Source organism: Carcharhinus amblyrhynchos, chromosome 8, assembly GCF_965287045.1.
Source record: "Carcharhinus amblyrhynchos chromosome 8, sCarAmb.v2.hapA, whole genome shotgun sequence".
In the NCBI taxonomy this organism is placed as follows: Eukaryota; Metazoa; Chordata; class Chondrichthyes; order Carcharhiniformes; family Carcharhinidae; genus Carcharhinus; species Carcharhinus amblyrhynchos.
The window spans coordinates 70,229,483-70,257,256 of record NC_137331.1 but is presented as its reverse complement, the minus strand read 5'-3'; the positions used below and the strand labels follow the sequence as shown (position 1 = coordinate 70,257,256).

General features: G+C 43.4%; 1 protein-coding gene across 4 annotated transcripts in view; it reads left to right on the top strand.

Annotated features, from left to right (window-relative positions):
• Positions 1-302: 302 nt before the first annotated feature.
• Positions 303-27,774, top strand: part of sntg1 (syntrophin, gamma 1) — a 418,937-nt gene continuing 391,465 nt past the window's right edge. For 3 of the 4 annotated variants that reach the window (XM_080194933.1, XM_080194934.1, XM_080194936.1), the window contains exon 1: positions 303-776. The gene's annotated coding sequence lies outside the window, so the exon portion shown is untranslated. Of the gene's footprint in view, positions 777-1,450; positions 1,503-27,774 lie in introns of those variants that run through there. The other variant, XM_080194935.1, reaches the window with a different exon arrangement.

The window sequence follows — 27,774 nt, the reverse complement described above, 5'->3', positions numbered from 1 at the left end:
AAAATCCCCGTTCTAAGCAGCAGCAAGACCACACGGTGCGATTGCAATAACAGCCCTGGCACACAGCTTTCCGCTCAGCCTTGTGTTGCTGTGTACTGAGTCCCAGCGCTGAGTGGCGGTGTCACATCACTCAGACTGTGCTCTCTGCAGCCTCAGCCAGCCATTTCATTCACACAAGTCTTGCTGATTCACTGCTTCGTGCAGTCCACACAAGGGTGGGTGGGTGGGTGGGTGGAGGGGGTAAACACAAGAGGCAAACACACACAAAATCGCTACGAAGCAGCTCCACTCGCAGCCGTCAGGTGGTCCCCAGACCATGGAGAGAGAGACAAGTTGTAAGACTCTCCCATCTCAGCGATTTTAAGCATCAGCCGGCAGCTTCGCGAGTTAAACTAATCGGACTGCAGCAAGGTCTATCTCGTCGCTGCCTTTGGCACTGGGGGAATTGCATTGGAGAAATGTGACAGAGCTTTTCATTCAGGGAGCATTAGTCCTGGGTTAGGTTTGGAGCCCACGCCTGGATAGAGGAGCCTGACGTTCTGTATTAGTATGATTTAGCCACGGCTGGGAGAGGCTATATCAGCCCGAGTTACCGTGCCCCAAGTTCGCACTGTGTCTCTGTGTGTGTACGGGGGATGGACCTCAGCAGCGCTGTTCGGCTCCTGGTGTAGAAGTGGATATCTCTCAGTCTGATCCAGAACCGGGTTGGTGGTCTCGCTGGGAGCTCGGTGCATCAGTGTCTGGAGTCAGAGCAACACCTGTTAGCAACACCTCAGGTAAGCTGTTTATACTGACACCACTGCTGGACTTTACTCAGTAAATAATGTGCCAACCGCATTTTTCCTTCACCCCCTTCAGCCTTCAAACTCAGCCAGACTTGAGAGAGAGGGATGGTGCGGGGGTAGCGAGGGAACCCAGCACCACCCCCAGGGAGAAAGACGTTTTCCATCTTTCATCCACTTGACATGTGAATGTCAAACTTTTCAGTGGGAACAGCACAAAGGTGTGCGCATTCCGACTTGAGTGCACTTCACCTTGAGACTGGCACTCTGGCTGTGGTATACAGAGATGGAAAGAGTGACAGGGCGAGCTAATGGATGAGTTTGCACATGTCCCGCGTTTGCAATCCGCTGGCAAAGCGGGTGGCGGATGGAAATGGTCACTTTTCTCCTGATGAAGAAACAGATAATTCTCCCATGTGGGTGCAGTGAGCACGAACATACATTATGTATGTTTCTCTCCCCTTAAAATACATGAGTAATGATTGACAGGTCCCGAAACGCTGAGTGATTCTGCAGACGCTAAGTGAAGGGCTATATTATATAATGCACACATTTGGGCTGCGGCGCTGAATTCGCCAGGCTTCCACATTATCCATGATTGGTAGATCTGCCGATTATTTAAATAAGTCCAGAGTTTGGATGAGAAATGTGGTCCAGAGAAGCTTCGGAAGATTCTGCGCTTGTGGTTCACTGAGGAACTTTACACTGGCATAATTCTGGGTATGTTGCTGGCATTCCTCTTATTCAGCTTTGACCTGGCATCGTAAATAAATAGAGGGAGGTTGATTGTTTAGAATAACAAAGTGCAAAGGGCGTTAGGCAAAGATCTTTGCTTGCTTGTTTTCCGTCCCAAGAGATTGCGGATTCGCTGCTGTCCCAGTGGCTGCTTTTTGAGTGAGATCCGTTAATAGTGGGAAGGGCGACATTGCGATAGATCAAAGCATTCGGCTCGGCAGCTCACACCAAAATCAGGCGTCGATAAAGGAGGAGCTGGGACATTGACATCTTTTGATCTTTGCCCCTGTCATTCTTTATAAGGAGCTGGTATGTCAGAAGACAGGAAGAGGTACATACTTGGACAGTAATAAATGCGAATGTTGCTGACACTAAAGACTGGAGGAAGCTGGTAGGTGGTTTGAATGCTCGAGGATATTTTCCCTTTATTAAGCTACACCATCCTTCTCCGGAACTTATCAGTCTCCTTGCTTTGTGCGCCAGATCCTCAGCTAACATGGATTAGGAGGCGACATGGAGTCACTTTCCCCGTCCCATTGTGGCAATGGGCGTTTAACTCAGAATGTTATATTGGTTAGTACACTGTCAGCAGTGGTGTCACAGCGCCAGGGAACCGGGTTCAATTCCAGACTTGGGTAACTGTCCGTGTGGAGTTTGCACGTTCTCCCAGTGTCTGTGTGGGTTTCCTCCGGCTGCTCCGGTTTCCGCCCACACTCCAAAAGTGTGCAGGTTAGGGGGATTGGCCATGTTAAATTGCCCCTTAGTGTCCCAAAATACGTAGGCTAGGGGATTAATGGGGTAAATGTGTGGGGTTCCGAGATAGGGTGGGGGAGAGGGCAGAGTAAGATGCAGACTGGATGGGCCAAATGGCCTCTTCTCCACTGTAGGATTCAATGTATTTACAGACCAATTTATCATTATCCCAGGACAATTGAAAATACTTCACATGCACAAAACACGCTTTTGAGTTGTATTTAGTCCTTGGAATCAGGTCAGCCAACCAGTCAGTTCATCTATATCTTAACTACATTTAGCTCCCTTTGATCTGGAATTATTGCCAACAATCTATTACCCTCCAACTACCCCACATCCACAATCTTTTGGAAAAGTGAATTCCATATTTCCACTATCCTTTATTGAAAAGAAAATGCTTCATTGCTTTCACTCCGAATGGCTTTCAGTTTAATTTTAAGATTACGTCCTTTTGACCTAGATTCTCCCAGCAGGGGAAGCAGTTTCTCTGAATTGACACCACTTGGGCTCATTATCATTTTATGCACCTTTATGAGACCATCCTTCAACTTTCTAGCAAGCGAATATCAAACAAGTATCAGTTAAATATGTCTGACAGTCTCCACAATTTAACTTGTTAAATCTCAGCATTATTCTGGTAAAGCTGCATTGGCCAAGGCCAGTATTTAAATAGTCAGACCAAAACTGAGATCAATACTTCAGATGGCATCTTGTTAAAGTTCTGTACAACTGAAGTATCACCTCTTCACTTTTGAATTTCAATCAGTTTGAGATAAATGCCAACATTCTTTCACCTTTTTTGATTACTTTTTGGATCTGTACCAGTTTTGTGATTTTTTTTCACAACTTTGCTTCTCCACAGCTAGTAGTCTAAGGAAATATCCCTATTTCTCTTTCTTGTATCCAAAGTGGAAGACCTTAGACTTCCACATATTGAACTCCGTTTGTCACAATTTTATCCATTTACCTAAAGTGTCCCTATCACTTTGTAACTTTCTGTTCTGGCTTACACAATTTACTGTGTTGCTAATGTAGAATGTCAACAGGCAGACACAATTCAAATGTAGAAAAACGAGAATCAATATATTTTGGAAGAAAGAACAAGGACTTAAACGTGTCTCTTGACTTGTTAATATAGGCAAATACATAGCTTAATCCTGTAAGGAGCCAATAAAGTAAATTATTAGTTAGTTTGTTTCTTGACATGTTAATATAGGCAAACACATAGCTTTATCCTGCAAGAAGCCAATAAAGTAAATTACCAGATAGTTTGAAGTAGGAGGGCATTTAGTGAATTTTTCAGTTTTCAAATTCAATTGTGAAGGATCCCATATTTTCCTGAATGCTTATTGAACCCATATTGGGCAGTGTTTTCATTATTTTCCTTGTACATGTGAAGTATCAGTTAAAATATTAGAGTTGGTAAATAATAAAGTGCTTGACTGGGCAAGGGCATTTGGAGGTTGGCAGTCATGTGGTGAAGCCTCTAGAAATATATCTAACCTGAACCGACAGACGTAATAGTTTTTCCGCTCCTGTCTGATAGATGGTATTACTCTTTACATCATCATGAAATAAATCCTGATATTGCTTTATATATACATTTTTTTAAAGCTATATCCCCACATCATGCAGTCATGATTTATCTTGAAATGGTTCTCTGGCTTGACCTTTTGTATTCCACTTGGAGAGTTATAAATCTCTATAAGGCATTTTGCACTGGTTTTCATTGGAAGATTCCCATTATTTAGCCTAAAATATTCCCTAATCCTCTGACATTAGGGAACAGTCTCCTCTGTAACACTTGAGCCGTTTCACTTGTACGTCAGGATCAGGTTAGAAACTAGATTCCCCACTGCACTTTAACCACAACACTGTTCAGCTTCAATAAGATTACTTCAGATTTTGAAATGGTAATTTAACAAAGCTATTGCCTATGTCTGTGCCTCCAATGATTTTCCATCTACTGAAATTGAGAATTAGAAGTTGAAGGGTAATGGTTGTTCCAACGGTCATTAACTGATAGAACCAAGGGGACAGTTTTAGAACAGAAGGCTTTTCCCCCGATTTCAAGGAATTTCTAGCTTTATAAGGACTTTTTTAATGAATGGAAAAACAAACAGCAGATCCCAGTTATTCCCTCATCCCTTTAGCTCCCCATTGGAATTGGCAAATCTCAACAACGCTTGTGATATTGTGTTGGAAGTAAAAATTTATAGGCAACCATTTTAATAGGAAGTGAAATAGTAGAAAGTGTGCATGATTTTAAAACTGTAAAACAATTAAAAGCAATAATCTTTTTCATAATGAGGATTCTTTCATCAAAGAAATGCAGTTATAATGTGAAGAGCATCTTATTTGAAAATATGTAATTAAAATCTATACACTAATAATTTTTGATAAAACATTGGTAGCAATAATAAAATATTTGTTTTTAACATTTAGGTACATAAAGCAATAGGTGACTTGTTATTTATTGTTTTTTACCCACTGTGATAAACTGCAGTTTAGTCACAAATTTACTATCATTAAGTGCATCTCATTTGCAGTTATCTGCAGGAAATAAATTACAAAGCACTAATTCAATGACAAACCAATCTGATACTGCAGCTTAATGTACATTATCTAACAGGTGAATAACAAGACACAGTATAATAATGAATTGTATGGAGATCTCTCTTCGCTTGATTGCCCAATCTAACCTGCTTATGCAACTGCATATATATTGTTTAAATTCCTTGAATATTAATTTTCAAGCAATGAGGAAACACTTCACTGTGTGATACGCACAACAACATTTTATGTTTCAAACCACTTCTAATATTAATGGAAACTCCAACATTGATACTGAGCTGTGGTAGAACAAAATACCAAGAAGATTTTATGCAACCAAAAAAATTGGGGCATCTAGTGTTGTGGGACTGAGACTTCACTCTATATTTTTATAAATTTATCAGCATCGATAATTTTTAAAAAAATCTTTCGAATGAGACAAAGCCTGTAAAAGGACTGAAACTATGGCTGGCAATAATTCACACAAAAGGAATGTCTGGCCTTCAAATAGCAACAACCTCATTCAACCTAAAGATGAGCCAATGTCCCCTCAAATCCTAAGGAAATGTACAATGTCCCTTAACATTTCTATTGCAAGTTCCTGAGCAATGGGAACAATCAGTCTGTGAAGACAAAAGATACTGAAACCTCTAATGAACTTATTGATGGGTAAAACATTAATACTTTCAAGAATCCAAACAAGAAGTATACATCCTTTGTCCAAGCCAAGGAGGGGAAGTGGGAATTTTGTCACATGATATGCCCCTCCCCAAGCTCGGTTCCCCAAGAGGTGTGCCTTGTGGAATGAAAGAAAAAGCAAAATGCCATTTTCTATCTCACAGATAGCAGCAAATAAAAAAGGCTCTATCCATGTTTTTGGACACCTGATTGCCCACTTGTTCTGTTTCCACTGGAACATTTGAACTTCTATGCCAGTGCCTACAAGACTAAATCGCATCCCATGCTCCTATCCCATCATGGAAGTCACCTCAACTAGAAAAATTGAATTATCTAGTATCCAGCTTCAACCTGTTTCCTCTGTGAAGGAGTACCCCAGTGAACTTTGATTTTGGACTAATGACTTGCATGAAACAATAATTCTGATCTTCTCTATGACCTTTGCCCTGTATCTCTTCTTTATTCTATCCCTCTTTTATTGTGAAAATGTACCAGAGGCTATGTAGTGGTACATCCTTCTGCGTTTTGAATGTATGCAAAATAATCTAACACTTTTAGTTAATCTTCGTTTGAGTTTTCTGTGGAGTTATGTGGAGGTGTTTCTCCCAAAAGTGCTGAATTGGCGGGAAAACTGTTCTAGATCACGACTGCTTTTTAAGTGTAGATTCAGACCTGAAACTCCCCACTCTGTGCAATACAGAGGTCACAACTGAGAATCTCATTAAAACCCCAGGGGCAGTGGGGCCAATTCACGTCAGAGTCTGACTGCTCCAGAACTCTGCATGCGCAGTGGTTCCGATCTGCCAGTCTCCCCGTTTGTTAGCCAGCTCAATTGCTGGCCAGCCCGGACCCCCATAGTGCTGCCTTTCCAGCCCCCCACCCCCCAGCCTGTTCCCCCACCCCGCCATGGCTCGATCGCACCCCCACAACAATTCCCAGGCCAGCCCTGATCTCCCTTCCCCGGAGCGCCCCAATGTCCACCCCACCTCCCTTACCCCGACAGACACCCTGCCTGCTGACCTCCTCCCCAGGATCAGACACCCCCAGGAGGCAGGCCCCCTGCCCGGCAGACCACCTCCCAGCCCGCCCCAATTGCTGTCATCCCTCCAGCCAAGACCGATTGCAGTGCAGAGGGGCAGGGGACCCTCCATTCCCACCGATCACCCCTAGGCCCCATCACAGTAGGCCCTGCCCCCTTGGCACTGCCTGATACTTGATGGGCAGTGCCAAGGTGTCCTCAGGGCATGGGAAATTTCTATTTGGGAAGTGCCGGGGAGCACTGGCTGGCACTGCCAGGATGCCCATGCCCAGGGAGCACCATGCCACTGTAGCCCAACCCCCTGGGGGACCCTGATTGCCCCACCTTCATTCCGGGGGGTTTCCTGCTAGTTCCCCGAATGTTGGGAGCTAATCAAACCTCCACAGGAATGAAGTATTCCTGGCGGGGTGGGAGATTCAATTGGGCCTGGCAAGTTCCTGATAATCACATGCAAAACATATTAAAAAACGATTCAAGTCACTTACCTGTCTTACTGTCGATTTCTGACTGTTCTCCAGCTCTGGGAGATGTGCAGGTGTTCCTGGCACATGCGCAAATCCCGGAAAAAGGCCGACAACATGATTCTCCTGACCAGACCCACCAGAAAAATTTTGGGTCGCGATGGGAGAATTGACCCCATTGATAGAGAATTAGATCAAACCAAAACTGAAGGTTGGGAAAAAATGCCTTGATATTAAAAAAGGGAAATAATAAAAAACATCTTTCTGCTTACAGACAGGCAGTGAAAGGAGAAATCAGGGTTATTTAAATTAAACCCCCTTTTGTCCGTGGCACTAGGCATGAGAATTAAAGAGTAGAACTGAGATGACTGAAGGATTTACTATGAATGGTAATGATATGTAAATCAGAATCACAACATCAAAGATAATCAGTTCCATCTGAGAGCTGGAGGAGGCTTAGAGGTAAGGTAAGATGAGGTCATATACGAATTTAAAACTGAGGGCATGACTGTAACATGGGAAAGTGAGGCAGTGAATGTTGGTGAAGATTGGAATAATGAACAAATGATAATTAGTGCAGGGCAAAATTCAGGAAAGAAAATTGTTGGCAATGTGCACTTAGATTGCAGAATGGTCCAAGGATGGTGGGAAGAGCAAGGAAATGGTCAAGCCAATGGGCAAGCAATTTTTGATTTGAAACAAAGGAAGTGTGGATTAGAATTTCAGCAGTAGTGTAATAAAACAGTGCAATAAAATATTGTGGAGATTGAAGTAAGCAATTTTAGTGATACACAGGATGTTATGCTCAGTGTTACAGATAGGGAGAGCGCCAAACTGAACTCTCATTTTTCTCGCCATCTGTCCATAAGCAGAGGTGCTTTAATTTTTTGAAATAGGCTGTGGCATGTTTCCCCAAACCATCTGTTCATGAAGTGAATTTTAAATTAACTTGCAGAAATTGTTTTTAGGGTTAAATCAGAAATCTTGTTCACTAATACATTCAAACCTGGGGCATGGTCATTACAGCTACATATGCGCATGCACGTGCACACACACACACACACACACACACACACACACACACTATGTTAACAGCTGATTGCCCTGGGAGTCCAGGAGTGTAACATTAAAATTTTTCAAAAGGACAGAGAAGATTAGCCCATGTGATGTTGCCTATTGATGAGTCAACTATAGTTTAGAATCATAGAATCATTAGAATGCTACAGTGCAGATAAAGGCCCTATGGCCCAGTGAGTCTGCACCGACCACAATCCCACCCAGGCCCCTACCCCCATATCCCTACATATTTTACTCACTAATCCCTCTAACCTACGCATCTCAGGACATCAAGGGGCAATTTTATCATGGCCAATCAACCTAACCCACACATCTTTGGACTGTGGGAGGAAACCGGAGCACCCGGAGGAAACCCACGCAGACACGAGGAGGATGTGCAAACCCCAGACAGACAGAAACAGTTAGTTTCTGCGTCTCTGGTCAAAATTCATTCTACATCTTAGGGGAAAGATGGTGACTATTGGTCTCTCTGCAGGTATAACAAATTTTGGTGGCTCTCTCTGTAAATCTCGACTGAGGAGACAGACATCTGCCTTGCCGTTATTAAATTGATTGCAATGGTTCAGCAGAATGATAGGTGTGAAATTTCATAAGACTGAGGATTGAATTTTGAACTGTAATTGCTGGTGGAAGTTTCCAGAATTGTAGCCAAATCATGTGACCTGTAGCAGCTGTGTTTTGGTCCACCAATGTCCATTTTTAAATAAACAGAAAGTAAGGTTTGATTTAAACACTTTATGATCTCTTTCACATTTTATGGATATGACATAAGGGTTGAACAGACCATTCAGATTTTGCACCATTGGTTTAAGATTAAGATGGCAATTGTAGAGGGAGTCAGTAGGAAGTCATTGATATTGATTGGACCTAAATAAAATGAGATGGGTCTTATCAAAACTCAGATTGAGGAGTTGTTGCTCATTCACGAATTAATTGCACATAATCAGTTTTTGATAATGTGGAGTTGAAGGTGGCTATAGAGAAGCTGCATCAAATATCATCAACATACGTATTTAAACTAACTGTACCCCTATAGGTGATATTGCTGAAAGCAACATATAATGAAGGAAAAGATATAAAGCAAGTTAGCGCTTTGGGATTGTTCAGGATGAATGCACGGACATAGATGGAGAAGTCACTGTTTTGATATGCTGGCTATGTTAGGACAAGTTGTAAATTCTGTAAGATGACATTCTGAGAAGAGACATTTGAGAAGTACTGCATAGTTCACCATGGCAAACATTAAAACTAGTCACAGAGAGATTCTGAGTCATAGTCACAGCCACGGGGGATGTAACTACTGATTTTAATCACAACAGACTCTGCTGCAACCATGACGAAAACACAAAGCATCAAAGACATTGAGGCAAAAATGATGGGAGAGGTTTCCTAAAGAATTACGGAGCAGGGTTGTTAGAGATGGGACGGTAACTGTATAGAATGAAATAGGATAAGGATGGAGGCTTTGGGAAGGAGAGTAATGGCAGTACTTTTGAAGGAGACAACACCTGTACAAAGGGAACAATTTACAAAGTTGATGGTCATTGCAGCAATGAAAGCTGATTAAGTGTTCAGCCCTCTGGAGGTGAAGGTCAGGGGAACAGGAGGTGAATTTCTGATTCGAGGAATCAATTGATGGCTGAAGGGGAGATTGAAGAAAAACTGGAAAGTGACAAAGAATTGGGATCGGAATGAGGAGTCAAGGATGAGGACTAAGACAAGTTTCCAAAGAGCCACATTCTTAGAAATGTTGAAACCTAGAAGGTCTTTGTTCTTGGCAGGGGAGTTAAGGCTGGAAAGGGTAGGGGAAGAGACCCAATAAGACATTTGATGATTTGAGAGGAAATCTCTATGGTTTTCTTATCCATGGAATAGCAGAATTTGATTGTACAGTAGAGGTGAGTTTTCATTTAAATAGTAAAGGCAGAGCTGGCAGTTGGTATCTGAGTTGGTATCAAGACCGTTGGTATCTGAGGCAATCATGTGCCATTGCTCTAAGATTTGAATCAGGAGAAATGGAAAGAGTAAGGAAGGGAGATTCTGAATGATATGTCTGTGTGAGGGCATGAAAGATTGAATGAAAGGAATTGCTAACTAAGCCAACAGAGGAAGTGTTTTGCTTGGTTGAGTGGGGATTAGAAGTAAGCACGTGGATTTGGCCGTGCAGTTAACATTTGGAGCGCACAAGCTTGTGTGCATATTATATTCTTCCTTATCCTTACAATAGTCCATAGAAAATAAACCTCTCTTGATCGCTAGTCACAGTGGCCTTTTTTGTTGCAAGTGCAGCACAGTGAAGACTGACTGGAATGTTGAATGAATCCACCATTTCTTCAAGATATCTTATAAGCTCACCTTAATATTTTGATCGATCCTCTACTTGATTTGCTTTGATTTATTATTGCCATATGTATTGGTGTAAAGTGAAAGGTGTTGTTTCTTGCATGCTATACAGATATGCTTCATAGAGAAGGAAATGAGAGAGTGCAGAATGTGGTTTACAGTCATAGTTAGGGTGTTGAGGAAGATCAACTTACTGCAAGGTAAGTCCATTTAGAATTCTGATGGCAGCAGGGAAAATGTTGTTCTTGAGTTGGTTGGTACATGTCCTTAAACTTTTAAATCTTTTTCCCAGTGGACAGTAAGTAGTCTCACGACACCAGGTTAAAATCCAACAGGTTTATTTGATAGCACGAGCTTTCAGAGCACTGCTCCTTCATCAGATGAGTGCAGGATTTGTTTCATAAATAGGGCATATATAGACACAAATTCAATTACAAGATAATGATTGCAATGTGAGCCTGAACAGGTAATCAAGAATTTTCAGGTGCAGACAATACGAATGGAGAGAGCTTTAATCACAGGTTAAAGAGGTGTGAATTGTCTCAAGCCAGGACAGTTAATGAGATTTTGCAAGCCCAGGCAAGTCATGGGGGTTACAGGTAGTGTGACATGAACCCAAGATCCCAGTTGAGGCCATCCTTATGTGTGCAGAACTTGGCCACCAGTTTCTGCCTGGCGATTCTGCATTGTCATGTGTGTTGAAGGCCACCTTGGAGAACATTATCTGAAGATCAAATGCTGAATGCCCTTGACTGCTGAAGTGTTCCCCGACAGGGAGGGAACACTTCTGCTTGGTGATTGTCGAGCGGTGTTCATTCATCCATTGTCGTAGTGTCTACATGGTCTCACCAATGTATCATGCCTCGGGACATTCTTTCCTTCAGCGTATCAGGTAGACAATGTTGGCCGCATCACAAGAGTATGTACTGTGTACCTGGTGGATGGTGTTCTCACTTGAGATGATGGCATCCGTGTAGATGATCCGGCATGTTTTGCAGAAGTTGCTGTGGCAGGATTGTGTGGTGTGGTGGTCACTGTTCTCCTGGAGGCTGGTGGTTTGCTGCGGAAATGGTCTGTTTGAGGTTGCGGGGCTGTTTGAAGGCGAGTAGTGGGGGTGTGGGGATGGACTTGGCGAGGTCTTAGTCTTCATTGCTGACATGTTGAAGGATACAGAGAAGTAACTTCTCCGCTCTGGGGAAGTACTGGATGACTGGTGCTCTGTCCACCATGTCCTATATTTGTCTTCTGAGGAGGTCAGTTTGGTTTTTTGCTGTGGTGCATCAAAACTGTCAATTGAGGAGTCGAGTGCCATATCCTGCTCTCACAAGGGCGTCTTTTGGCTGTAGGCGTCTGTTGTGATCCTTCTCATCTGAGCAGATCCTGTGTATATGGAGGGCTTATCCATAGAGGATGGCTTCTTTGACATGATTTAAGGTTTCCCAATGGAAGAAGATAGAAGAGAGTAAATCTGGGGTCTAGGGGGTCCTTAATTCAGCTGGCTGCTTTTCTGAGGCAGCAGGAAGTATAGACAAAGTCAGTGGATGGGCGGCTGGTTTGCATGATGGATTGGGCTACATTCATGACGTTTTGTAGTTTTTTGCAGTCTTGGGTAGGGCAGGAGCCATATCAAGTTGTGATACAACCAGAAAGAATGCTTTCTATGGTGCATCTGTAAAAGTTGGTGAGAGTCGTAGCTGACATGCCAAATTTCCTTAGTCGTCTGAGAAAATAGAGGCATTGGTTGGCTTTCTTAACTATAGTGTTGGCATGGGGGGCCAGGACAGGTTTAGCATATCATCCAAAAGGTAGTAACTTTGACAACGTAACATTCCTTACTGTCATTCTGAAGTGGATTATGTGTTCATGACCTAGAGTGGGGATCAAACCCATGTGTCCTGTTTGGAATCAAGAGCATTACCATGGAATCAAATTGATGTGTAGGGCTGAGCTTGAACAAGGAATGAACAGTTATGACTTCATAGAAGAAGTTGCAAGGGAATAGCAATTGAAATCAATAAACTATGATATTTCTTGACATAAAATTTAAAAGAATGTAGAAAGTAGACAATTGGGAAATCACTGTGTTTCCTGAGTGGCTAGTAGACAATATGATGTTGAAGTAGAGGAGGGAGAGGTGCAAAAGAATGGGGGAATCAAGCAAAGAAATGCCATAATAAAGTGTGAGTCAAAATGTGACCTGAAAATGAGAGCGACAGTACCATCTTAACAGTTTGAGCAGTGGATATGGTTGAATTGATAAAGAATGGGTTTCTAATTCCATTCCACAGAGTGGAGGAAATTTTCCCCAATGTAAGCATTTTTCTGTTGAATGTATTGGTTTAGGGATAACTTGAAAAAAAAAGCAATCTACTGAGGTGGAAGATTGGACCAGGGAGGAGAAAAAAACAATTAAGATGCATTTGTATTTTTCCAGCTTACTGTTTTCAACCAGTGTAATAGATTATTCATTTATCATAGTAGAAACATTTAAGGATAATGATTACTGTCCATGATGGTTTACACATTCATATCAAGTTCTTTGGTCTAAGCTGTTTACCGATTTGAAATAATTTTCTACTTCCATTGTTTTTAATAAGAAAGCTGCAACAATAAAGTATTCAGTGAATATGCTATAAGTATAGCCATTACTTGTACATTTCGGCACTGGCAGATGTCAAAGCAACAAACATGCCAAACAGGTAGAACTCTCATGGGAAAATGCTGAGAAAGATGTTTTCCTATCTTTGGAAACAGGGAACATGCAATGACAAGATTAACAGAAGTATGATGTTATCTCAATACTACTTGCATCAGGAACTAACAGGATGAAATGACATTTCCAAAGTAAATTGGCTCTGGTTGTTCCAATAATTGACCATATTTGAAAACTTACTAACTGATAATCCCTAAAACCTTCTGAAAGTACAATCTATTTTCTGGTAAGTTGGTTGTGAACAACTCAGCAAAGCAGCTTCTTATACTAGAATTCAATTTCAAACTTCATAGACTATTCCTCTGCAAGAGAACAACAACTAAGATTTATATAGCTCCTCTTAATATAGAAAATACACCTATGCACTTCTTAGAAGCATAATCAGACAAAAATTGATTTTGAGTCAAAGAAATAAATAATTAGGTTACTTACTTTTACCATTGTAACATTGTCTGTGTCTCTATTCCCATTGCCACTAAAACTGTTGATCATACATCACCATGTGTGGATTTAATTTCTTTAACACCCATCTGGTCAGTTCCCTGAAATCATCTGGCCATGAATTACAAATTATCTGGTGTTCCATATTGTTCCTCAGTACTCCATACTACCCTAGCTCACTGGTCTATGACAATTTAGTCGCCAATTGAAAATTCTTGCCATCTATAATTTTCACAGTCTTAGTCAGGCATCCTTCTTTATTCTTATGACCTTCTCTCTATCACCTGTGAGTTTTCCATTTCCAAATCTTTCTATCTCTTTGCACACCCACTCAATAGAAATCAATAGAATTGGTCAAAAAGGGACAATGAGTTTAATAAGAGTAACAGAGTATTAGTTATTAAGTTGAGGAAAATATAGAAAAATTGTTAAAGTTGAAGGTATGGAACATTCATAATAAAGTAGTTAAATTTATAATGCAGAAAGAAATTAAATGATTTGATTGAATAACCATTAGAGAGGCATGCTTGCAGACTGATCAAAGTTGGGAACTAATTATCTCAGAACACTTAGAAGGAATTGTGAAATTGTATTATAATTCAGTTCAGAAACTCTAAAATGTTTTATGAAGCCTGCCTGGACCATAAGTTTTGCACTTTGAATTTGGCTAGGGGAAGCATGAGACATTTCACTTCAGGTATGAGTCAAATGACCCACTAAGGAGCTTTTATCAGACAAAGTTTATTTAAGATGGATAACAAGGGAGAGACTAGGGCCTCTTAAGGATAAATAAAGTCATCTATGTGCAGAGCTACAAGAGATGGATGAGATCCTAAATGAATATTTCTCATCAGTATTTACTGTTGAGCAAAGCATGGATATTAGGGAACTTGGGGTAATAAATAGTGATGTCGTGAGGAGTGTACATATTACAGAGAAGGAGGTGCTGGAAGTCTTAGAGCATCAAGGTAGATAATCCCCGGGACCTGATGAAGTGTATCCCAGAACATTGTGGGAGGCTAGGAATGATATTGCGGGTCCCCTAGAAGAAATATTTGAATCATTAGTAATCACAGTTGAGGTGCCTGAAGATTGGAGGGTGGCAAATGTTGTGTCTTTGTTTAAAAAGAGCTGCAGGGAAAAGCCTGAGAACTACAGGCTGGTGAGTCTCACATCTGTGGTAAGTTGTTGGAAGGTATTTTGAGAGACAGGATCTACAGGCATTTAGAGACACAAAGACTGATTAGGGACAGTCAGCATGGCTTTGTGAATGGAAAATCATGTCTCACAAATTTGAGTTTTTTGAAAGAGTAACCAAGACGGTAGATGAGGGCAGTGAAGTTGATGTTGTCTATATGGACTTTAGCAAGGTCTTTGATAAGGTACTGCATTGTAGGTAGTTGCATAAGGTTAAATCTCAAGGGATTCAGGGTGAGGTATCTAAATGGATACAAAATTGGCTTGATGACAGAAGCAGGTGGTGGTTGTGGAGGCTTGCTTTTCAAACTGAAGGCCCTATGACCAGTGGTGTGCCTCAGGGATCAGTGTTGGTCCACTGTTATTTGTAATTTATATTAATGATTTGGATGGGAATATAGGGTACAGAGGAGATTTACAAGGATGTTGCCTAGACTGGGAGGCATGCCTTATGAAGTTAGGTTGAGGGAACTGGGTCTCTTTTCCCTGGAGAGACGTAGGTTGAGAGGCGACCTGATAGAGGTTTATAAAATGTTGAGAGGAATAGGGTGGATTCTCAGAGGCTATTTCCCCGGGTTGAAATGGTCGCTATGAGAGGACACAGGTTTAAGGTGTGGGGAGGAAAGTACAGAAGTGATGCTAGGGGTAAGTTTTTCACTCAGAGGGTGGTGAGTGAATGGAATCGGCTGCCACCAGTGGTGGTGGAGGCGAACTCGCTGGGGTCTTTTAAAAGACTTCTGGATGAGTATATGGGGTTTTATGGGATTGGGGGTTACAGATAGGTGTTGATGTGATCGGTGCAACTCGTGGGCCGAAGGGCCTGTTTGTGCTGTAGTGTTCTATGTTCTATGCTCTATAGGAGGCATGGTTAGTTAGTTTGCAGATGATACCAAAATTAGTGGCATAGTGGACAGTGAAGAAAGTTATCTCGGATTGCAATGGGATCTTGAACCAGTGGACTGATGAATGGAGATGGAGTTTAATTTAGATAAATGCGTGGTGATGCATTTTGGTAATTGAACCAGGGCAGGACTTATTCAGTTAATGATAGGGCTTTGGGGAGAGTTACAGACCAAAGCAATCTAGGGTACATGTTTATAGCTCCTTGAAAGTGGAATTACGTGTGGACAGTGCTTTGCATGCGGAGGCTGGTGGGATGAAATGTGAGAACAAGGGGGACACTATCCTTGTTCTGGAAGGGAGGGGAGGGTGTGAGGGTGGATGTGTGGGACATGGACCACATGCTGTTGAGGGCCCTGTCAACAACTGTGGGTGGTAATCCATGGTTGAAGAAGAAGGAGCACAACTGTTGACCGTGGTTGAGGAAGAATTCCACAACTTCAGCTCTACCCCACCTCAATCCCTTTGTTTTCATTTTATTTAGTTTTTAACTGTTCTCTACCTTTCATTTTATTGTCCTTCTTTATTTTTCTCCCCCCACTTTTTCTCCCTACTTTATCTTCCCTTTCTCCCCCTATGCTTCTCCTTTTTCTCAGTTTTACTTCTCTCCCACCTATCCTCCCCACTTCCTCCCCACATCTTCATCTGCCACTGCTTACCTTTTGATTTCAGCTTCTCTGCCGTTTGACCATTCACACCTTTTATTCCCTCTATGGACTGCCATTAGCAGCCTTTCCCCTTGTTTTTGTTGCTCTGACTCATCTTTCATTATAAATCTAAATCTTTCAGTATCTCCCGCTTTCTATGCCTTTTAGCTTTGACAAAGAGTCGCCTGGGTTTGAAATGTCAGTTACTTTCTGTTCTTACAGATGCTGCCAGACCTGCTGAGATTTTCCAGCGTTTTCTCTTTTGGTTTCAGATTCCAGCGTCCGCAATTATTTGTTTTTATCCATGCTGCACTGAAGGCTGACAGTAGGGAAGTGCTGATCAACATGTGGGAAGTGCAAGACAGGTGATCTGGCTTCCAAGAAGTTGGCAATCGCTGTCCAGCAGTACATGCATGCTGTCAGAAGAAGCTATGTAGGCACTGATCTCTCATTTAGACAGGACTGCAGCTCTTCAGTTTTACAGGTGAAGGCTTCCCAGCCTGTCAGTTTCACTGAAGAAGCACTCCCCATTGACCTCTCACCTGGTTGTGCCCAGTGAGATCACTCAGCTAAAGTAAAAGAAGAGTTTATTTATTAGTCACAAGTAGGCTTACATTAACACTGCAATGAAATTACTGTGAAAATCCCCTAGTCACCACTCTCTGGCATCTGTTCAGGTACACTGAGGGAGAACTTAGCATGGCCAATGCACCTAGCTCTGAAACCCAGGCACTGGAAGTTAAACTCCGATTGCTGCATTAAATCTTCAGAATTATACAGGGGTTTACGTATTTTAATTACTTACCCAACAGTGCCACATGGATTTCCCACTTGCCTGGAAACTCACTGAGGTAAACCCGAAAATGGATGATAAACAGCTGATGTCTCGTCAGCTTCTTGACCCATTGTCAGCTTTCTAGGTTTGGTCCCCCCACCCCAACTAAACCTGTCCCCACCCAATTCTACACCCACACACCCACCTCCACTTTAGCAGTTAACATTCTATTCAATGCCTCCACTACATTATTGTGTGACCCAAGCCGGGATTTGAACCTGGTTCCCTGGCACTGTGAGGCAGCTTCTTCACCCTGTTACATTGATCAGTGTTCCCAGATACACCTCAGCTCTTCATAATCGCTCACCCTCAGGTTCGAGCTCGATGCTTGAATTTCCGACACATCATCTTGTTAAGAAAGAGGCTGCAAATTTGTGGAACAGCAGGAATCAAACTATTTTTTTCTGGTATGTTGTATTTGAGAATTAAAAAAAATCCTCACTGGCATTTACATTATATTTTCTGTTTCTTTAAAAACTGCAAAATTTCAACAGTTGTGGCTTATTAAACATGTTTCACCCAGTGTGGATGAATGATAACCAGAATCATTTTCATATTTGAATATAGGCTGCAAGTTTGATGCTTTCTGTAGTCCCAATTAATTATGTTTATTTCTAACTGTAATTTGCTATTTTCTATTTTGGTATGAAGTTGCAGCCTTTATGCGATATATTAATACCAGTTTAGTTAAAAAAAATGTGGCTTGTCCCTTGCAAACAACATTTTAATGGTGTGATCAATGTTCGTTACTGTCAAACAACCTCTCTGACACTGAAAATTAGTTTCTAGACTGTGGGGTTTTGTTGCTTCAGATCTTAAGTGCTGTTGTAGATTTTTAAAGAAGGAATCTTTTTGTACTTGTCTATTTTCATCTCATTTATCTCTGTCTCTTTTTTAATCCCATTTTTCTTCCTTTTTACTTCATTTTCTCTATCTGATTTGACATTGAATTAAAGATTTTAATTGACACTAGGTTCCAGCAAGGCCACTTAACTCCTGACCTCAAAACAACCTTAATCAAGCATGGACAACCTAAACAAGCATGGACGAAAGAGCTGAACTGAAGAGATGAGGTGAGAGTGACTGCCCATGATATCAAGGCAGCACCTGACCAAGTATGGCATAAAAGAACTCAAACAAAACTGGAGTTAATTGAATTCAGGGGGAAAACTCTCCACTGGTAAGAGTCAAACCTGGCACAAAGGAAGGTAGTTGTGGTTGTTGAAGGTCAATCATCTCAGTCCCTGGACATCACTGCAGGAGTTCCTTAGAATAGGTCTAACTATCTTCAGCTGCTTCATCAATGACCTTTCCTCCATCATAAGGTCAGAAGTGAGAATATTTGCTGACGATTGCACAATATTAATGATTAATGACTCCTCAGGTACTGCAGTAAATTGTGTTCAAAGGCAGCAAGAACTGGACAACACTCAGCTTGGGCTGCTAATTGCCAAATTACATGCATGCCAGACAAGTACAAGGCAGTGACCTTGTACAAAGTACAAAGTAAGTACCAAGTACGAAGCAAGGCAGAATCCAACCATCTCTCCTGACATTCAATGGTATTACCAACACTGAATCCCCCAATACCAATGGATTACCATTGACCATAAATTGAATTGGACAAGTCATATAAGTACTATGGCGACAAGAGTAGGTCAGAGGCTGGGAATTGTGTGGAGAGTAACTCACCCGCTAACTCCCCGAAGTCTGTGCACCATCTACAAGGCATAAGTCAGGAGTTTGATGGAATACTCCCCATTTGCTCGGAGTGCAGCTTGAAAACATTCAAAATGTTCAACAGCATCCATGGCACCTCATCCACCACCTTCAACATCCACTCTCTCCACCATCAAACATAGTGGCAGTTGCATGCAATGTCTACATGGTGCACTGCAGCAACTTACCGAGGCTTCTTTGACAGCACCTTCTAAACATCTGACCTCTATCATCTCGAAAGACAAGGGCAGCAGGATTCATGGGAACACCAACACCTACATGTTCTTCTCCAAGTCATACAGCATCTTGACTTGGAACTATATCACCATTCCTTCACTGTTGCTGGCTTAAAATGCTGGAAAGCACTTCCTAATAGGGTTATGGGTGTATGTACACCACAAGGACTGTAGTTGTTCAAGCATTAACTGGAGGTTAATTAGGGATGCAAAATTAAAATCTTGGCAGAACCACTGATGCACACATCCTATGAATGAGAAAAAACATACTGGCACAGACTCTGTACTGCTCGTTAGTGATTATTCAATCTGATTGGTCAGAGATTCATTTGCTTGCTGGATCTTACATCCCAAACCCTGTAGAGGGTGCCACACCACTTTGGGTCTGCAGGAAGTTTCAGTGCAAACTCTCAGAGAAAGCCTGTGGGCAAAATCAAGTGTAATGAATATTGAATATAGAAAATCCTGTCTCATAAATTTGATTGAATTTTTGAAGGGGTAACCAAGAAGATAGATGAGGGCAGTGCAGTTGATGTTGTCTACATGGACATTAGCAAAGTCTTTGACAAGGTACCACTTAAGATTAAATCTCACGGGATTCAGGGTGAGGTAATCAAATGGATACAAAATTGGCTTGATGATAGAAGACAGACGGTGGTTGTAGAGGGTTGATTTTCAAACTGGAGGTCCGTGACTAACAGTATGTGTGATGTGGAGATGCTGGCGTTGGACTGGGGTAAACATAGTAAGAAGTCTCACAACACCAGGTTAACGTCCAACCAGTTTATTTGATCATAAACCCACAAGCTTTCAGAAACGCTGTTCCTTCGTCAGGTGTGTGGAAAGTTCTGATCAGAGAAGGGCATATAAAGGCACACACAGTTTACAGAATACTGATTAGAATGCGAGTCTTTACAGCTAACCTGCTATTCAAGTCTTAAAGATGCAGACAATGTGGGTGGAGATAGCATTAAGCATAGGTTAAAGAGATGTGTATTGTCTCCAGACAGGGCAGTAAGTGAGATGTTGCAAGTTGTCGTATAACATGACAGTGCAGAATCACTGAGCAAGACTGATAGCCAAGTTCTGCACACATGAGGACGGCCTCAACCGGGATCTTGGGTTCATGTCACACTATCTGCAACCCCCATGACTTGCCTGAACTTGCATGATTTATAAGTTTGTAGATGATGCCATGATTGATGGCATAGTGGACATTGGAGAAGGTTATCTAGGATTGCAACAGGACCTTGATCATTTGGGCCAGTGGGCTGATGAATGGCGGATGGAGTTTAATTTAGATAAATGCAAAGTGATGCATTTTGGTAGATCAAATCAGTGAAGGACTTAATCAGTTAATAGTAGGGTGTTAGGAAGAGTTGTAGAACAAAGAGATCTAGAGGTATTCATTCATAGCTCCTTGATAATGGAATCACAGGTAGATAGAGTGGTGAAGAAGGCATTTGGCATGTTTGATTTCATTGGTCAGAGTATTGAATACAGGAATTGGGATGTCTTATTGAAGTTGTACAAGACCTTGGTAAGGCCACATTTGGCATACTGTATACTGTTCTGGTCACCCTATTATAGAAAGGATGTTATTAAACTAGAAAGAGTGCAGAAAAGATTTACTAGGATGCTACCGCAACTTGATGGTTGGAGTTATAAGGAGAGGCTGGATAGACTGGGAGTCTTTTCCCCTGGAGCGTAAGAGGCTTAGGTGTGGTCTCATAGAGATCGATAAAATAATGAGGGGCATAGATCAGTTAGATAGCCACCATCTTTTCCCAAAGGTAAGAGAGTCTAAAACTAGAGGACATAGGTTTAAGGTGAGAGGGGAGGGATACAAAGTGTCCAGAGGGGCATTTTTTTCACACAGAGGGTGGTGAGTATCTGGAACAATCTGCCAGAGAGGCAGGTGCAATTTTGTCTTTTAAAAAGCATTTAGACAGTCACATGGGTAGGTGGGTATAGAGGGATATGGGCCAAATGCAGGCAATTGGGACTGGCTTAGTGGTTAAAAAAAGAGTGACATGGACAAGTTGGGTGGAAAGGCATCTTTCCATGCTGTAAACCTCTATGACTCTATGAATAGCTGGCACTGTTCATTCACCACTGAAGTCAAATCTGGGCCAGTATTAAGAACATTAGAACATAAGAAATAGGAGCAGGAGTAGGCCATCTGGCCCTTCGAGCCTGCCCCGCCATTCAATAAGATCATGGCTGATCTGTCGTGGCTCAGTTCCACATTCCCGCCCTCTCCCCATAACCCTTAATCCCCTCTCTTATCAAAAACCCATCAACCCGCATCTTAAACATATTTAGCGAGATAGCCTCCACCACTTCAACGGGCAGAGAATTCCAGAGATTCACCACCCTTTGAGTGAAGAAGTTCCTCCTCAACTCCGTTCTAAACCGCCCCCCCTTTATCTTGAGGCTGTGTCCCCTAGTCCTATTATCCTTTCTGAGCGGGAAGAGTCTCTCCACCTCTATCCTATCCATCCCATTCATCATCTTATACGTCTCAATGAGATCTCCCCTCATTCTTCTAAACTCTAACGAGTACAAGCCTAGTTTATTCAGCCTCTCCTCATAGCTCAACCCCCTCAACTCCGGCATCAGCCTAGTAAACCTCCTCTGCACTCCCTCCAAGGCCAAAATATCCTTGCGTAAGTGCGGCGCCCAAAACTGCACACAGTACTCCAGCTGCGGCCTCACCAATGCCCTATACAGCCGCAGCAAGACCTCCCTACTTTTATATTCAATCCCCCTCGCTATGAAGGCCAGCATCCCATTCGCCTTCCTGACCACCTGCTGCACCTGCAAGCTGGGTTTTTGCGACTCATGCACAAGGACCCCAAGGTCCCTCTGCACCGTCGCCTGCTGCAGTTTTTCGCCACGTAAGTGATAATCCTTCCTACCATTATTCCTACCAAACTGGACCACCTTGCACTTGCCAACATTAAATTCCATTTGCCATTTCCTGGCCCATTTGCCCAGCCTATCTAGATCCTTCTGCAGACTCTCCACACCCTCCACACAATTTGCCTTCCCTCCAATCTTGGTGTCATCAGCAAATTTCGACACCCTACACTCGGTTCCCTCCTCCAGATCATCTATATAAATGGTAAATAGCTAAGGCCCCAGCACCGACCCCTGAGGCACTCCACTAGTCACCATCCGCCAATCCGAATAGCACCCATTGACCCCCACTCTCTGCCTCCTATTTGACAACCAATCCTCTATCCACGCTAACACCCTACCCCCAACTCCCTGTCCCCTGACCTTCTGCAATAACCTCCTGTGAGGTACCTTGTCAAACGCCTTCTGAAAATCCAGAAAGACCACATCCCCCGGCTCTCCTCTATCCACCGCCCTAGACACATCCTCATAGAACTCCAGTAAATTTGTCAGACACGACTTCCCTTTAACGAAACCGTGCTGCGTCTGCTCTATCAAGCAATTCCTCTCAAGATGCCTCGCTATTTCCTCCTTGATGACGGATTCTAACATTTTACCTACAACAGACGTTAAACTAACCAGCCTATAATTCCCTGCCTTTTGCCTGGCACCCTTCTTAAACAACGGCGTAACATTAGCCGCTTTCCAATCTTCCGGCACTTCCCCGGAATCCAGCGACGTCTGGAAAATAACCACCAAGGCATCCACTATCACCTCCGCCATTTCTTTCAGAACCCTCGGATGCATTCCATCCGGTCCTGGGGACTTATCCACAATCAGTCCCTCCAGTCTGTTGAGCACCTCCTCTCTAGTAACAATAATGTCATTAAGACCCTCCAGTCCTACCACCTTTCCATCTCTAACACCCGGCAAATTATTCACGTCCTCCTCCGTGAAGACCAAAACAAAAAAGTTATTCAGGACCTCAGCCATATCCCCATCCCCTACCACTAAGTCCCCCTTCTCATCCTCTAAGGGACCAACTTTCACCCTAGCCAGCCTCTTCCTTTTTATATATTTATAAAACCTCTTGCTATCCTTTTTTATATTAAGCGCAAGCCCAGCTTCATAGTTTCTCCTACCCTTCTTTATCATCTTCTTTGTCAATCTTTGTTGACATTTAAACCTCTCCCAATCCTCTTCTCGCCCACTACTCTTAGCTACTCTAAACGCCTCCGCTTTTAATTTAACACTTTCCTTCACCTCCTTCGTTATCCACGGCTTATTACCTCTCCTCCTACTGTCCTTTTTGACCACCGGAATAAATTTCTGCTAAGCACCAAGAAAGATCTCCTTAAAGATCCTCCACTGCTCCTCAGCAGACCTACCTTCCAACGCGCTCCCCCAGTCCACATTCGCCAATTCTTCTCTCATCCTACCGTACTCCCCTCTATTCAAACAAAGGACGCGCGTCCGGGAACCCACTTTCTCCTCCTCCATCTGCACCAGAAACTCCACCATACAATGATCACTCTCCCCAAGAGGATCCTTCACCGCAAGGTCCCTAATTCTACCCGCCTCATTACATAGCACCAGATCCAAGATAGCTCGCTCCCTCGTCGGCTCCAACACACACTGTTCGAGGAAACTATCCCGGCAGCATTCCAAGAACTCCTCCTCGAGCCCACCGCGTCCAACATGGGTCGACCAATCTATATGTAGATTGAAATCCCCCATAACTACGGCCGTCCCATTCCTGCACGCCGCACTTATTTGCGCGTTAACAGCCTGCCCCACCTCCAGATCATTATTCGGGGGCCTATAGACGACACCCACCAGCGTCTTCCTCCCTTTGCTGTTCCTAATCTCTACCCACAACGATTCTGCTTTCTGCTCCTTGGCTCCAATATCATCCCTTGCTACCACCCTGATGCTATCCTTAATCAGCAGAGCTACGCACCCCCCTTTTTCCTCCCGCCTATCCTTCCTAAACACTTGATATCCCTGGACATTCAGCTCCCAGTCCCTGTCACCTTGCAGCCACGTCTCTGTAATGGCCACCAGATCATATCCATTTGTGCTGATCTGCGCCACCAGCTCATCCACTTTATTCCAAATGCTTCGTGCATTCAGGTAAAGTGCCTTCATCCCAGCCTTCACCTGGACCCTATTTGCCGTAACGTCACCAACCATACTCACGCCCCCTACTCCCTCTATTATTGGGACATCCATGGCCTCTTCCCTTACCTGTACCCTCTCCTCAACTTTAGCCCCCATAACGTCACCTACCCTCGCACCCTCCCCCCCCCTAATTAGTTTAAAGCCATGTCTACAGTCCTCTTTACTCTATTCGCCAGCACTCTGGTCCCAGCACGGTTCAGACCAACCCCATCCCACCTGAACAGGTCCCACCTACCCCAATACTGATGCCAATGCCCCATAAATTCAAACCCATTCCTCCCACACCAATCCCTGAGCCACCCATTCACTTCCTTAATCCTATCTACCCTACGCCCGTCTGCACTCGGTTCAGGCAGTAGCCCAGAGATAACTACCTTGTCGGTTCTACTTTTTAATTCCATTCCCAGCTTTTCATACTCCCTCCCCAGATCCTCAGTCCGCATTTTGCCTACGTCGTTGGCACCCACATGTACCACAACGACTGGATTCTCACCCTCCCACTCCAGGTTCCTCAGCAGCCCAGATGTGACATCCTGGACCCGAGCACCAGGCAGACAACACACCCTTCTGTGCACTTTGTCATTGTGACAAAGGACAGTGTCAATACCCTTCACCCCACTATCCCCAATCACTACTACGTTCCTTTTCACCTTCTCCTTGCCTATGTCCTGCTGCATCACTGTACCGTGTGCAGTTTGCTCACCGACCTCACCTCCCTCGTCCTCGTCAACACTGGAAGCGAGAGCCTCAAACCTGTTATGCAGATTGAGAGGCTGAGGCCTCCTCTCCCCACCCCCCTTCCTCCTCTTCCCACCCTCCTTCCTCCACTCCCCACCCTCCTTCCTCCTCTCAGCAGCCCCCTCTTGTTCCTGACCCTTGGAGTTAGCCAGTCTAGGGGGGGGTGGATGTCACTTGCACCCCATTGACAATGGCACCCTCTCTCCCCTTGATGAGCCTCAGCGTCCGTAGCTCAGAGGCCAGCTCATTTACCCTGAGCTGGAGCTCCTCCAGCAACCTGCACTTACTGCAGACATGGTCACTGGGAAGGACCCTGGGGTCCACCAGTTCCCACATCATACAGAAACAACACATCACATGCCCCTCCATTATTCACTGTAGTAGTACTGAAAATTTCAACACTAACTTACCTGGCCCTCTTTCTCCCCAGCCCTTTGCTCCTAAGCCCTAATAGCTCACTCTGCTTCCCCCTCACTCTGCTGCCCGCTCCGACGCTGCCCGCTGTCTACACCAGGCCTCTTTTTAAACCTGGCGCTGATTTAAAGCTTGCTCCCCCACAACTCCCTTTTAACCACTCCCTCAGAATTCTTAAAGAGGTAAATACAAAAAGCCCGCAAAAATGCTTTTAAATGATTTAAACAGTTCTACAAGGAACAAAGTGCTTTAAACTTAAATTTAAACAGGTTTTTAACAGGTAAATTCTTATCTCTCTCTCTCTGCTCCTTCACTCCTCTGTCATTGTGTTCTATTATTCATGTTTATAATTCCAAGTTTGTGGGTAATTTTTATGTTCATTGTTGTTCTCTTTTTATTGACCATTATTTCACCTGATTTTGCCAATAGCACCCAATTGAAATGAGAATGGATGTTAGATCATTCCAAAGGTATCAATCTACTCTGTACAATATTCGAAGGAAATGGGCTGCTTCCTGATATTGGATCCCATCTTCAGGAATGATAAACCAAAATATTTTGAAACATAATATTGCATATCACCATCTTCGTCGCTTCCTTGTATGCATTCATGTCTGTCCAGGGCAGATTAGAATCTATCCCTTTTTGATTGTACTTTAAAAAAACACTATCCCCCTCAAACACTGGCACCAATTTTCTGGGATGTCGGTGATATTTACAGTAGCCGGTCTCAGGAAGGCTACTTTGTCTATTGCAAAATGGAACAGTGTTTAAATATTTATTAATGACAATCAATCTCTACCAAATAATTGTAATCTTTTGTATTACTATTTGGTGAATTTTAATTCATATTTGCAGGAAGGGATTTATTTGAATGCAATTGTTGAAAGTTTAATGAAGAAGCCTGAAAATGCAATCAGTTGCTCACAAAATTGCAGATTTATCAACACATTTATCCAATCTCACAATCATTCATTCATTCATTCATTCATTCGTTCGCACAATCACTTACACATTCACCCACTCGCATAATCACTCACTTATACCTTCACTTGCACAATTACTCCACTCATTGATTTACTGACATACTCACTCACAATACAGACAGTATCACATTCTCAGTCACACAATCAGCCACACATTTACTCAATTTCTCAAACAATCACTTCCACTCATATAATTATTCATTCATTAACTTTGCAAAAGTACCCTGTCTTACACACATTCATTCAACCAATGATTTATTCTTGTACACATGTAAGCTATATACCACTGGTTACGATTGCAGAAAAATACACAAATCTTTAAAGGGGAAAGGCATATTAAAAATGAATAGGAATCCTAAATTTAACAGATAGGAGGACAGAGCACTAGCGGCAATGTTAACAATATACTTTTCAGTGGTTAAGGCATAGCAAAAATGCTGGCCAGAATTCTCGCAAAAAAATTCTAGGTGTCAAATTTGTGTGAAAACTGGAGTAATTCATCCTGTTTTTTTCAATGGGAATTCAGAGAAGAATGTCCCACATTCTGTGCACTGCAGAGATCACCAGTGTGTACATCATTAAATTTCAGTGGACAGTGCCTGTACCTGCTGGAGAGGCTGTAATCAGCACACTGAGCGGGCCACTGCGCGTGCACCAATCTGTCAGTACCGAGATCAGCACATGCACATTGGCTTCACACAGATGGCCTCCCGATTGCTGGCCAGCTCAATCACTGCCATTCTCTGCGACCCCTACATTGCCGGCACTCTGTTGCTTCATGGTCCGATCGCTCACCCTATGACCATTCCCGGGGTCAGCCCCGACCCTTCCTCTTCCAGCCCATTGTGATCACCAGCGCCCACCCCCACCACTAATCTCCATCCCCCCGACAGTAACTCCCTCTCCACAGTCTCAAACCCATCTGCCGACTCCCCCAGCAGGCTGACTACCCCTCCCCCCCCAAGCCTGCCACACTCACTGGCCTCCCTGCTTTCTCTACTGATCCCTATTTGGAGTGGCAGCGGGGCCCGATTGCCTCCTAGGCCCCACCCCATCAGGCTCCACTGACTAGGCCCTCGACCCCTGCCTCCATGTGACCAGCCCCCTTGGCACTGCCCCATGCCTGATGGGCAGTGCCAAGGTGCCTCTTGGGCATTGGCACTTTGCCTCTTGGGCTGCGCCTGGGGACATAGGCTGGCACTGCCAGAGTTCCAATGCCCGGGGACACCTGCACCCTCTGCCTGACCCTCTGTGGGGCCTGATTGACCCTGTTCACTCCAGCGCGGTCAGGCTACAAGCTCCCCAATAGTGGGGAGCTACAGTAATCACTGGAGTGCACATTGAAATCATATTCAATTGACCATTTAAATAGTCTTTGTGCCTTCCCACCAATTTCTTGTGTGAACGCCACAAATCGGCTGATGCAATGATCCTCTGGCGTGCTA